At 38.1% G+C, this 9,655-nt stretch overlaps 1 non-coding gene across 1 annotated transcript; it reads right to left on the bottom strand.

Moving 5' to 3' along the window:
• Positions 1-8,319: 8,319 nt before the first annotated feature.
• Positions 8,320-8,426, bottom strand: LOC141589265 (small nucleolar RNA R71). Its single transcript, XR_012520212.1, has one exon. It is a non-coding gene; the product is annotated as a small nucleolar RNA R71 (small nucleolar RNA).
• Between the last annotated feature and the right edge of the window lie 1,229 nt (positions 8,427-9,655).

Genomic DNA, 9,655 nt, shown 5'->3' with positions numbered 1-9,655 from the left:
AAAGACGGTGCCATTAGGAAAGATGATCCGACGAAGACGGAATTCTTGGAAGGCGCGCCACTTGAAGATTCAAGGGACCAAAGGAGTTGGTTTCCGAATATATAATAGATTATTGGATTGTCTATTTTAAGAAGGCCATACTAGGAATTTTATTTATTGCTCTGCATTTCTTTTAATATGTTGCATTCATTGCCAAATCGCCACAACGACATATGCATTTCATATCGAGTCATCGAGCGTGTCAATTATAATTATCGTAGTTCACCGCTCTAGTTCACTTAAAACGTGATAGATAATAAATTGACAAGACCTCTCACATACAATAATTGAGATGTAGCCTTACCAAATAGTAGAAACTATGAATCCCAATTTCATAAGGGAGTTAATCCGGCTTCACCGTAATACAAACCTTGTTACGTTGGGTAAGTGGGTAAGAAAATGTTATTACATCGAAATTTGGATTGAGCTCAACGGATGTATTCGTGACCGGAGTCGCATGTGTTCCGGGCTAAAGATGAAAATTAGAGTAATTTTTATCGACCGAGAGTTCTAGAAGTAGAATCGATTAAGAGGTTAATCCGCCGGGTTATATTAATAAGGGATGACTCAGCTCACCGTACCCGTATTAATATGAATTTGGATCTCGGAATCATTTATATTAGTTGGGTGGAGGTCACTATATAAATGTTAAAACTTGTTTAAAAATGTTTACAAGTTTGATTAAAATGACAAATGTTAATATTTCTTTTACCTCCATATTTGTAGTTGATATATATCACAATGGATCCATCACAAGCAAAAACACCAATTACCATTCAGTCATGTCACAACTTATTCGACGAAATTTGCTCCAACAACCACCTCGATACTACTAGAGAGCTTCATTTTGGGATCGGTTCTGATGGAAACCTCAATTTCATCACTTCCTCCATACCTCCTACTATAACTAGGCCTTGTGTGAATGCGTCTCGGGTAGACCATGTCACTAAGTCTATGAGATCCTTATCTTTGGAAGAAAGGGATGGCGAAGTAAGTAGGAGTCCAAGCAAGCAAGTTCTTGCTACAAAAGGGAAATGGTTCAAGAGGAAGGGAAAGAAAGGGAGAAAATTCAACTATGGTAACAAAAGGACTAGTGGGACTAGTAGAGGAGCCAAAGTTGATGATGAATGCCATTATTGTCATGGCATGGGACATTGGATGAGGAATTGCCCCATATATTTGGGAAATATAAGGGATGGACTTGTCATTCCACTTGGTAAAACTCCTTCTGAGATTTATGTTATTGATGTAAATTTCACTTCCACCACAACATGGGTACTAGATACTGGTTGCGGTTCTCACCTTTGTAATCATTTACAGGGGCTAAGAAACGTGGAAAAGCTGAGCAAAGTCGATGTTGATCTCTGACTTGGGAATGGAGCTAGGGTAGCAGCCACGTCCAAGGGTACTTATGTACTTGTTCTAGCAAATGGATTTGAGTTGTATTTGCATAATTGTTTTTATGTACCTACTCTATCTAAGAACATTATTTCAGTTGCTATGTTAGACATAGAGGGCTTTAATTTTGCCATTAAAAACAATTGTTGTATTATTACTAGAAATGACTTGGTCATAGGCCGAGGCTCTTCTATTAATGGCATTTATGTTCTAGAGACTTCAAATCCAAACAATGACATCTATAATATACAAACCAAGAGACTCAAATCAAGTGAATCGTACATTTGGCATTGTCGATTAGGTCATATCAATGAGAATCGCATTAAAAGATTAGTTTCTACTAACGTGATTAAACCATTTGATTTCCAATCTTATGGTATATGCGAATCCTTCCTCCTAGGGAAAATGACTCATAATCCTTTTAGTGGTAAAGGGACACGAGCTAGTGAACTTTTGGGCCTTATACATGCCGATGTGTGTGGACCAATGAGTGTCACTGCTAGGGGTAATTATGATTACTTCATTACCTTCACCGATGATTTAAGTAGATATGGGTATATCTACTTAATGAAGTATAAGAGTGAAGCTTTTGAGAAATTTAAAGAATTTCAGAATGAAGTAGAAAACCAATTGAACAAAAGGATAAAGACACTACGATTGGATCGTGGTGGAAAGTATCTCAGTAATGAATTTGATTCACCCTTGAAATATTGTGGCATTGTGTCACAACTCACTCCACCTGGTACACCACAACTTAATGGTGTAGCTGAGAGGAGAAATCGAACCTTACTAGATATGGTTCGATCTATAATGAGTCTAACCGAGTTACCCGACTCGTTTTGGGGTTTTGCAATCCAAATCGCAATCAAATCATTGAATTATAGTCCATCAAAAGCAACCGAAAAGACACCATATGAGATGTGGAAAGGAAGGGTTCCTAATATTTCCTACATAAAAATTTGGGGATGTGATGCTTACGTCAAGGTAAAGACCGACAACAAACTAGCCCCACGATCTGAAAAATGCATCTTTGTAGGTTACCCTACTACCTCCCGAGGCTACTACTTCTACAAACCTCAAGAAAGCAAAGTGTTTGTGTCTAATGAGGGTATCTTCTTAGAAAGTGATTTTATTTCTAAGAGACAGAGTGGGAGAAATTTTGAACTTAATGAAGTTCAAGAGACACAAACCGAAAAAGAGACACATGAAGAAGCACGTGAAGACGTTCCTTCGTCGTCTAATTCGGAAGTTATTCCTCAACTGAGGAGGGCGGGTCGAGAAGTTCACCATCCTGATAGATACGTGGGTCTTATCGAAGAGGATGAGAGTCTTGATGTGTTGCTTCTAGAAAGCGACGAACCCGCCACCTACAAAGCTCTCTAGTCCTAATTCAGCTTTATGGCTTCAAGCCATGGAATCCGAAATTAGTTCTATGCATGAAAATCAAGTCTGGAACTTGGTGGATTTGCCTGAAGGGGTGAGACCTCTTCAATGCAAATGGATCTTCAAAGTAAAGAATGACATAGAAGGACATGATGATGTCTACAAGGCTAGGCTAGTAGCAAAGGGTTTTACCCAAGTTCAGGGTCTTCACTATGATGAAACCTTTGCCCCTGTAGCCATGCTAAGATCCATTCGGATATTGTTAGCGATTGCCGCATTTCATGACTATGAAATATGGCAAATGGATGTAAAGACCGCTTTTCTAAATGAGCATTTAGAAGAGGAGGTGTACATGCTACAACCTGAAGGTTTTGTAGATCCGATAAATCCTAACAAAGTGTGCAAGCTTATGAGATCCATTTATGGTCTTAAGCAAGCATCTAGAAGCTGGAATCATCGATTCAATCATGTTATAAGAGAAAATGGTTTTACTCGAAGCATTGAGGAACCATGTTTATACATGAAGTTCAGTGGGAGCAATGTTATGTTCCTAATATTGTATGTGGATGACATACTACTTATTGGAAATGACATTCCAATGTTATCCTTCGTCAAGGAGTATTTGGGAAATTATTTCCAAATGAAAGATTTAGGAGAAGCGCAACGCATACTAGGTATCTGGATCTATAGAGATAGACCCAAAAGGATATTGGCATTGAGTCAAGAATCTTATATTGAGAAGATTCTTCGACGCTTCAGCATGGAAAAGTCTAAGAGAGGCATAATTCCTTTGGGTAGTGGAATCATTTTGAGCAAGTCTCAATCCCCTTCCAAACCCGAAGATGTTGAACGCATGAAGTTGATTCCTTATGCTTCCGCTGTTGGATCAATCATGTATGCCATGATATACACTCGTCCGGATGTCTCTTATGCTTTAAGCATGACTAGTAGATATCAAGAGAATCCAGGTGAGAGTCACTGGATAGCTGTGAAGAATATCCTTAAGTATTTGCGAAGGACTAAGGATTCTGTCTTAGTGTTTGGAGGAGACTCCGAGTTATGTGTTAAGGGTTACACAGACTTGAGTTTTCAAACAGATAGAGATGATATGAACTCCCAGGCTGGATTTATATACATGCTCAATGGTGGTGCCATAAGCTGGAGAAGCTTCAAGGAAGCTGTGATTGCGGATTCTACTGCGGAGGCTGAGTACGTTACAGCATCAGAAGCTGCCAAGGAAGCCGTGTGGATTAGGCAATTCATGGAAGGGCTAAGGGTAGTTCACACCGCCAAAGATCCTATCACGATATTCTGTGACAACAGTGGGGCAATCTTTCAAGCTAAAGAACCCAAGTCTAGCAACAAGTCTAGACACGTACTTAGAAAATTTCATGTATTTAGGGATTTCATTGAAAGAAAGGAAGTAGCGATTTGTAAGGTTGGAACGGATGACAACATAGCTGATCCATTGACCAAACCTTTATCGCAAGCAAAGCATGACCATCATGTTGTATCCATGGGTCTAAGACGTATGCCAAATTTGTATTAGATTATAAGATATGAAAAGAAAAACCTTTGTTTTTAGATCATATATGATAATCGCATTTGTTGTTTGAGTTTATTTATACAAACTCGTTTATTAATTACTTTGTTTTATCCAAATGGGTTGTAGAGACAAATTGAACCCCATTACAGTGAACTGGATGAACATAGTATTCGCCCCTAGTTACTTATATGAGGTGACGTCTCGAAGTGACTAGAGTGTGATGCGATTGATGGCAAGTTCAAGTGCCATAGAGTCATACGAGATGACTAGTCGATCACATAGGCAGACTGTATGGGACACTCTGTCGGGCAGTGACCACTTATAGAGTTCTGGTAATTCATAGAGCCTGGTCGTGGCAAGAGCTAATATAGTATTCTTATGAGTCAATTCTTTTGACTAGAGACTATTCGCCCAAGTTGGCACAAATTTTTGATTAGATTTGATTTATACTCTACTTCTTCGTAAATGAGGTCAAACTGGGTATATTTTGGGTTATGATGAACTGTGGCTGAACAAAGGGAGTAGTGTGATAGGAATTGTCCACCCCTTGTCAGGGTTGTTTTAAATCTCAAGGCCACTCGAGGAGTAGTTAACTAGAAATGCGTGGCCACGCTCGGAAGGTATCTATGGTAGATAATTCCGGTCAGACAGTTACTCTCCAGATCGAGGAAACCACTCAAAATATGATCAAGTGCAAGCACGACCTGCAAGACACCTTGCATTGAGTGGGAGATTGTAATAGGCCAAGAGAATTGGTGACGCACACTTGTCTCGGACAAGTGGGACATTGTTGGAAAATGTGTCCTCAACAATAGTGCGATCACATGATTTAATATCATAATTAAATCTCATACGAAGAATACAAAAGGGATGATTTTTTATATAGTCAACTGATCATCATTAATAGGTAATGATTGGCTAACTAGAGTTTGACATTACTGTCGTATGACGGTGGTGGTCGGTTGATTCATTTAGGTCACACCTATAGGATGTGGCCCAAATAGATATTTAATTAATTGTATGCGATACAGATTGATTAATTCCTTAATTATGGGAGTGCGATTTTGCTTCTTATTGTAATGTGATTAAATAAGATTTAATTTAGTAATTAAGTGTTAAATTGCTAAATTAGTTGAGATTTTATATAAGCTTTGAGGTAGAGGAATTAGTTATTTAAAGTTACAAGGAGTTGTAATTTTAACTAACTAGCTATTAAAGGACCCATTATATATTGATATAATGGTAGTATACTACTCAAAAGTGGAGTGTATATTATATTATTAATTGTAATATTTAAGTGTTAAAAGATTACATTAATAATTAATTATGTAAGATAGTTAAACATATGACTTATAAGCGTTTGTGGGACAAATGACAAAAGGCAAAAATGGACCAAAATGGGTCCATTATTCCGGCCATAAGAGAGAGCAAAAGATGCTGCTTTTGTCTTTTGTTTATTTTGGTTAGAGTGTGATAGTGACATATCACATAAGCTTTAATCATACCATTTCTTACACTACTATACTTACACTATAGCTACAAGTAAAATAAGAGAAAAATATTCTTGATGTGATCAATATTTGAGCATATTTAGTCCCCGAATTACCCTCGTTTCTATGCTTTTTAGTGCATATTTGGGTCATTTACTATCTTTAGTCCTTTGTTTTGCATATTCTTTGAGGTTTTTTTTCCTTGGTAGGAGAGGAGTGCAAACCTTTCATTTTCATGGCAAAATAGAGCTAAATTGATCGAATCTAATGACCAAGCATCAAAGAGAAGACAAGACTAGAAGGCCTTTGTACATAATGTAGTAGATGGGCAATGATGAAGAAGATCCTTGCATTCCCGACAAAATCCCGGAGGATTATTGGACGAAGAAAAGAAGAAATGGCAAGCTGAACCAGGTTCGAGCGTCTCACCCATCGGGACGCCCGTCCAGAAGCTCCCCAGGCCGCTCGTCCAATCTGCCAGGCTGCTCGTCCAACACCTGTACAATCCGATCGTCCCGGCCTTTTGGACGCTCGGATTGTCCTCCAGAGAAACACGCCCCCTTTTTTCTTCATTCGAGATCCGCATATTTTTGAAAGATTAGCTAAAAGGAGACACGCATCTTTTCTTGAGAGGAGCGATTTCTCAAGGACTTAATCTTCATTTAAGCCCTTAGTCACCCTAATTTGTGCACCTAATCCCCACTATAAATACCCCATTAGTCTAATTAGATTATCATGCTCTTCTTATCAATCTTTAGTGTAGTTTATATTATTCTAATCTCTCTTTAATCTTGTAATCAAGTTCTAATCAAGTCTTAATACATATCTCATTTCCTTAATTTCTCTATTGTTCATCTTTTATTTTGGGTAATTGAAGATTATTTGGGTTTATTGGGAGATTGACAACCTTCCATCAATCATCAAGTACTTCTATTATTCTTTGCATTATTATTTTGGAATCATCATTAGGTATAACTCTCTTAATCCCTTTTTAATTATTGTTAATCATCTTCATTTATTTATCATGTTTTGCTTTGTTAATATGATTGGCAACCTTGTTAACATGTCAAACTTGATAATGAGTGAGTAGTTTCCTTAACTAGGGTTAATGGGGAATTAGGGAAAAACAACATGGGGGATGATTCATGCTTAATCTATATGATTGATGAAATGCGAGCCTATGAATCCTTGCATTTTTTACCCATCACTTACCTTTTCAATGAGACTTGTAAGACATAAACCAACTCGAGTCTCATTAAACCATGCATATAGTTGAGTAGGGAGGATTACGTCGACTTGTAGGTGTTGTACAACCTTATCGATTCGGCTCCAGGACCCAAACCTTCCTAGGATTGTAAGATATAAACCAACTCGATCCTATCACAACAATAATTGCTTGCTTATAATTTGAGAATATGTTTGTATGATCAATTTCCATGAATCCCCAATGAACCCATGACACCCTAGTGCTTTTAATCAATTGTTTACATCTCATTTTAGTCATCTTGCTTGTTTACTTTATTGTTATTAAGTTTAGTGATCTTCCTATCTCAACCCAAATTGTGACACCCCTAGACACCACTACTTGCAATCGAAAATCCTACATCAATACCCGTCCCTTGGGATCCGTCCTTTACTTGCCTCTTTACTAGTAGTAGAGTTGTTTGTGAAGTTATAAATATTGCTTTGGTCTAGGTGCTTCTAACGACAAGTAACCGAAATCTAAGCTCAAAGCGGACCGACCAAAAATGGCGCCGTTGCCGGGGATGGTGTTAACTTGATTTGATTTTATTTGATTATTATTAGTTGTGTCTTTCTTTGCCTTGGGGAAGTAAAACTCCTCAAGATTTGTTCTAATTATTTTCGAGTTGTTTGATATTTTGCATGTCTAGAAGATCACAAGGTAACTTGTTACCCATTGATCACGAAATTGAAAGGACTTTGACAACCAATAGAAGACTTGCTAGAAATACTTTGAGAGGTATTGGTGAGTTTGTAGATATTCAACCAAATACTATTGAGTTCATCAACCCTTTTGCAAGAGAAGGTGAGGAGAACCCAACACAAAATCAACCACACAATCAACCCACAATGCCTAAGTTTTCATCACATTCCGTACCAACCGAGGAGAACCTACCCAATGGTACTCCCACACCACAACACTTAACCGGAAATTTCATTGCCAAATCCGCATTTATCCAATTAGTCGAAAGAAGCCAATTTGGGGGAATGCCTAGTGAAGACCCTCATTCTCACATGGAGACTTTTTGTGACTATTGTGATGCGATTTCACAAACCGGAGTGACTCAAGACCAAATTCGATGGGTCTTATTTCCTTTTTCTCTAATTGGTACCACGAAACAATGGTTGAAGAGCCTTGATAAGGCTACTCTTGGAATTGACTCTTGGAAGAAATTGACTCTAGATTTCTACAAAAACTTCTACCCTCCGGAAAAGACTAACATGCTAAGAGCTCAAATTACGGGTTTTAAGCAAAGGGACGAAAAATCTTTGTATGAAGCTTGGGAGCGATTCAAAGGAATTTGTCGCTTATGTCCTCATCATGGACTTAGCGAGTGGTTCTTAGTACAACAATTTTGGAATGGTCTTTATGAAGACTCAAGAAACATTCTCAGCATGGGATCAAATGATATGTTCACCGAAGTTGACGATAATCAAACTTGGAACAAGATTGAGGAAATGGCGGTCCACAATTCACAATATAGTAGACCTCGCAAGGCTACTAGAGGAGGAAAGCATGAAGTGGACTCTATTACTCAATTGGGTGCTCAACTTAGTGCTCATATTGATACCATCAACTTGAAGTTTGAGAAAGCTATGGCTAAGCTTGAAGAAGCCTCAAAATCACCAAAGCATCATGTTAATGCCATGGTGGCATCTTCATCAATCCTAAGTGGGATATGTGAGAATTGTGGAACTTTGGGACATGACCAAAGTGAATGTAGGGGAACAAATGAGCAAGTGAATGCTTTTCAAGCATACAAAAATGGTACCCCTTTTTCCAACTATTACAATGAAAACACCAAATTCCACCCAAATCTCTCATACAAAAGCCAAAATGTTCAAAACCCTCAAACAACATACACCCCACCTCCCATGAGAAACCAAAATCAAAGATCCTTTTACAACCAAAACCAAGGTTATCAAAATCAAACTCCATACAATCAACAAAATGACCAAGGTTTTGATGTTCAAAAAGCGGTCCTCCAAATGCAAAAGAATCAATAAGAATTTTTCACTAAAATGCAAAAAGATAGCCAAGCAAAAGACATCACCATCAACAACATCCTAGCCCACACAAAAATGTTGGAAACTCAAATGACCCAACTAGCATCTTCAAGCTCTCAAAGATAAAAGGGGCAATTACCACCTCAAAGCAATCCCCCAAGACATGAAACGGTTAGTGCCATTCACTTGAGAAGTGGTACGAGATATGAAGGGCCAAAGAAGCAAGTTGAGGATGAAGTTGTGGAAGCTAGTGACAAGGAGATAGTTGTGCAAAACTCTGAACCCCCGCTATAACGCGGGAAATATAACTTATAAAATTAAGCGGAAATTAGGAAATTTTTGAAACTTTTAAAGTTTAAAGCGCGGGTTCATTAAAACTTAAAACATAAATAGAGAATGCGGAAATAAAGATTTAAATTATACAAACGTGATAGTCAAGGTGAGGAAAAATATATCCCTCGAATGACAAATGATAAAAGGTGAGTCTAAGCAATTCTACTAAACCGACTACTAGTCCAAGGTGCTCGCTAGCTCACACGTCTAAACCCCA

This window comes from Silene latifolia, chromosome 6 (assembly GCF_048544455.1).
Source record: "Silene latifolia isolate original U9 population chromosome 6, ASM4854445v1, whole genome shotgun sequence".
NCBI classification, from domain to species: Eukaryota; Viridiplantae; Streptophyta; class Magnoliopsida; order Caryophyllales; family Caryophyllaceae; genus Silene; species Silene latifolia.
Note: the sequence above shows the minus strand (reverse complement) of the source record. Positions and strands in the feature narration are given on the sequence as shown.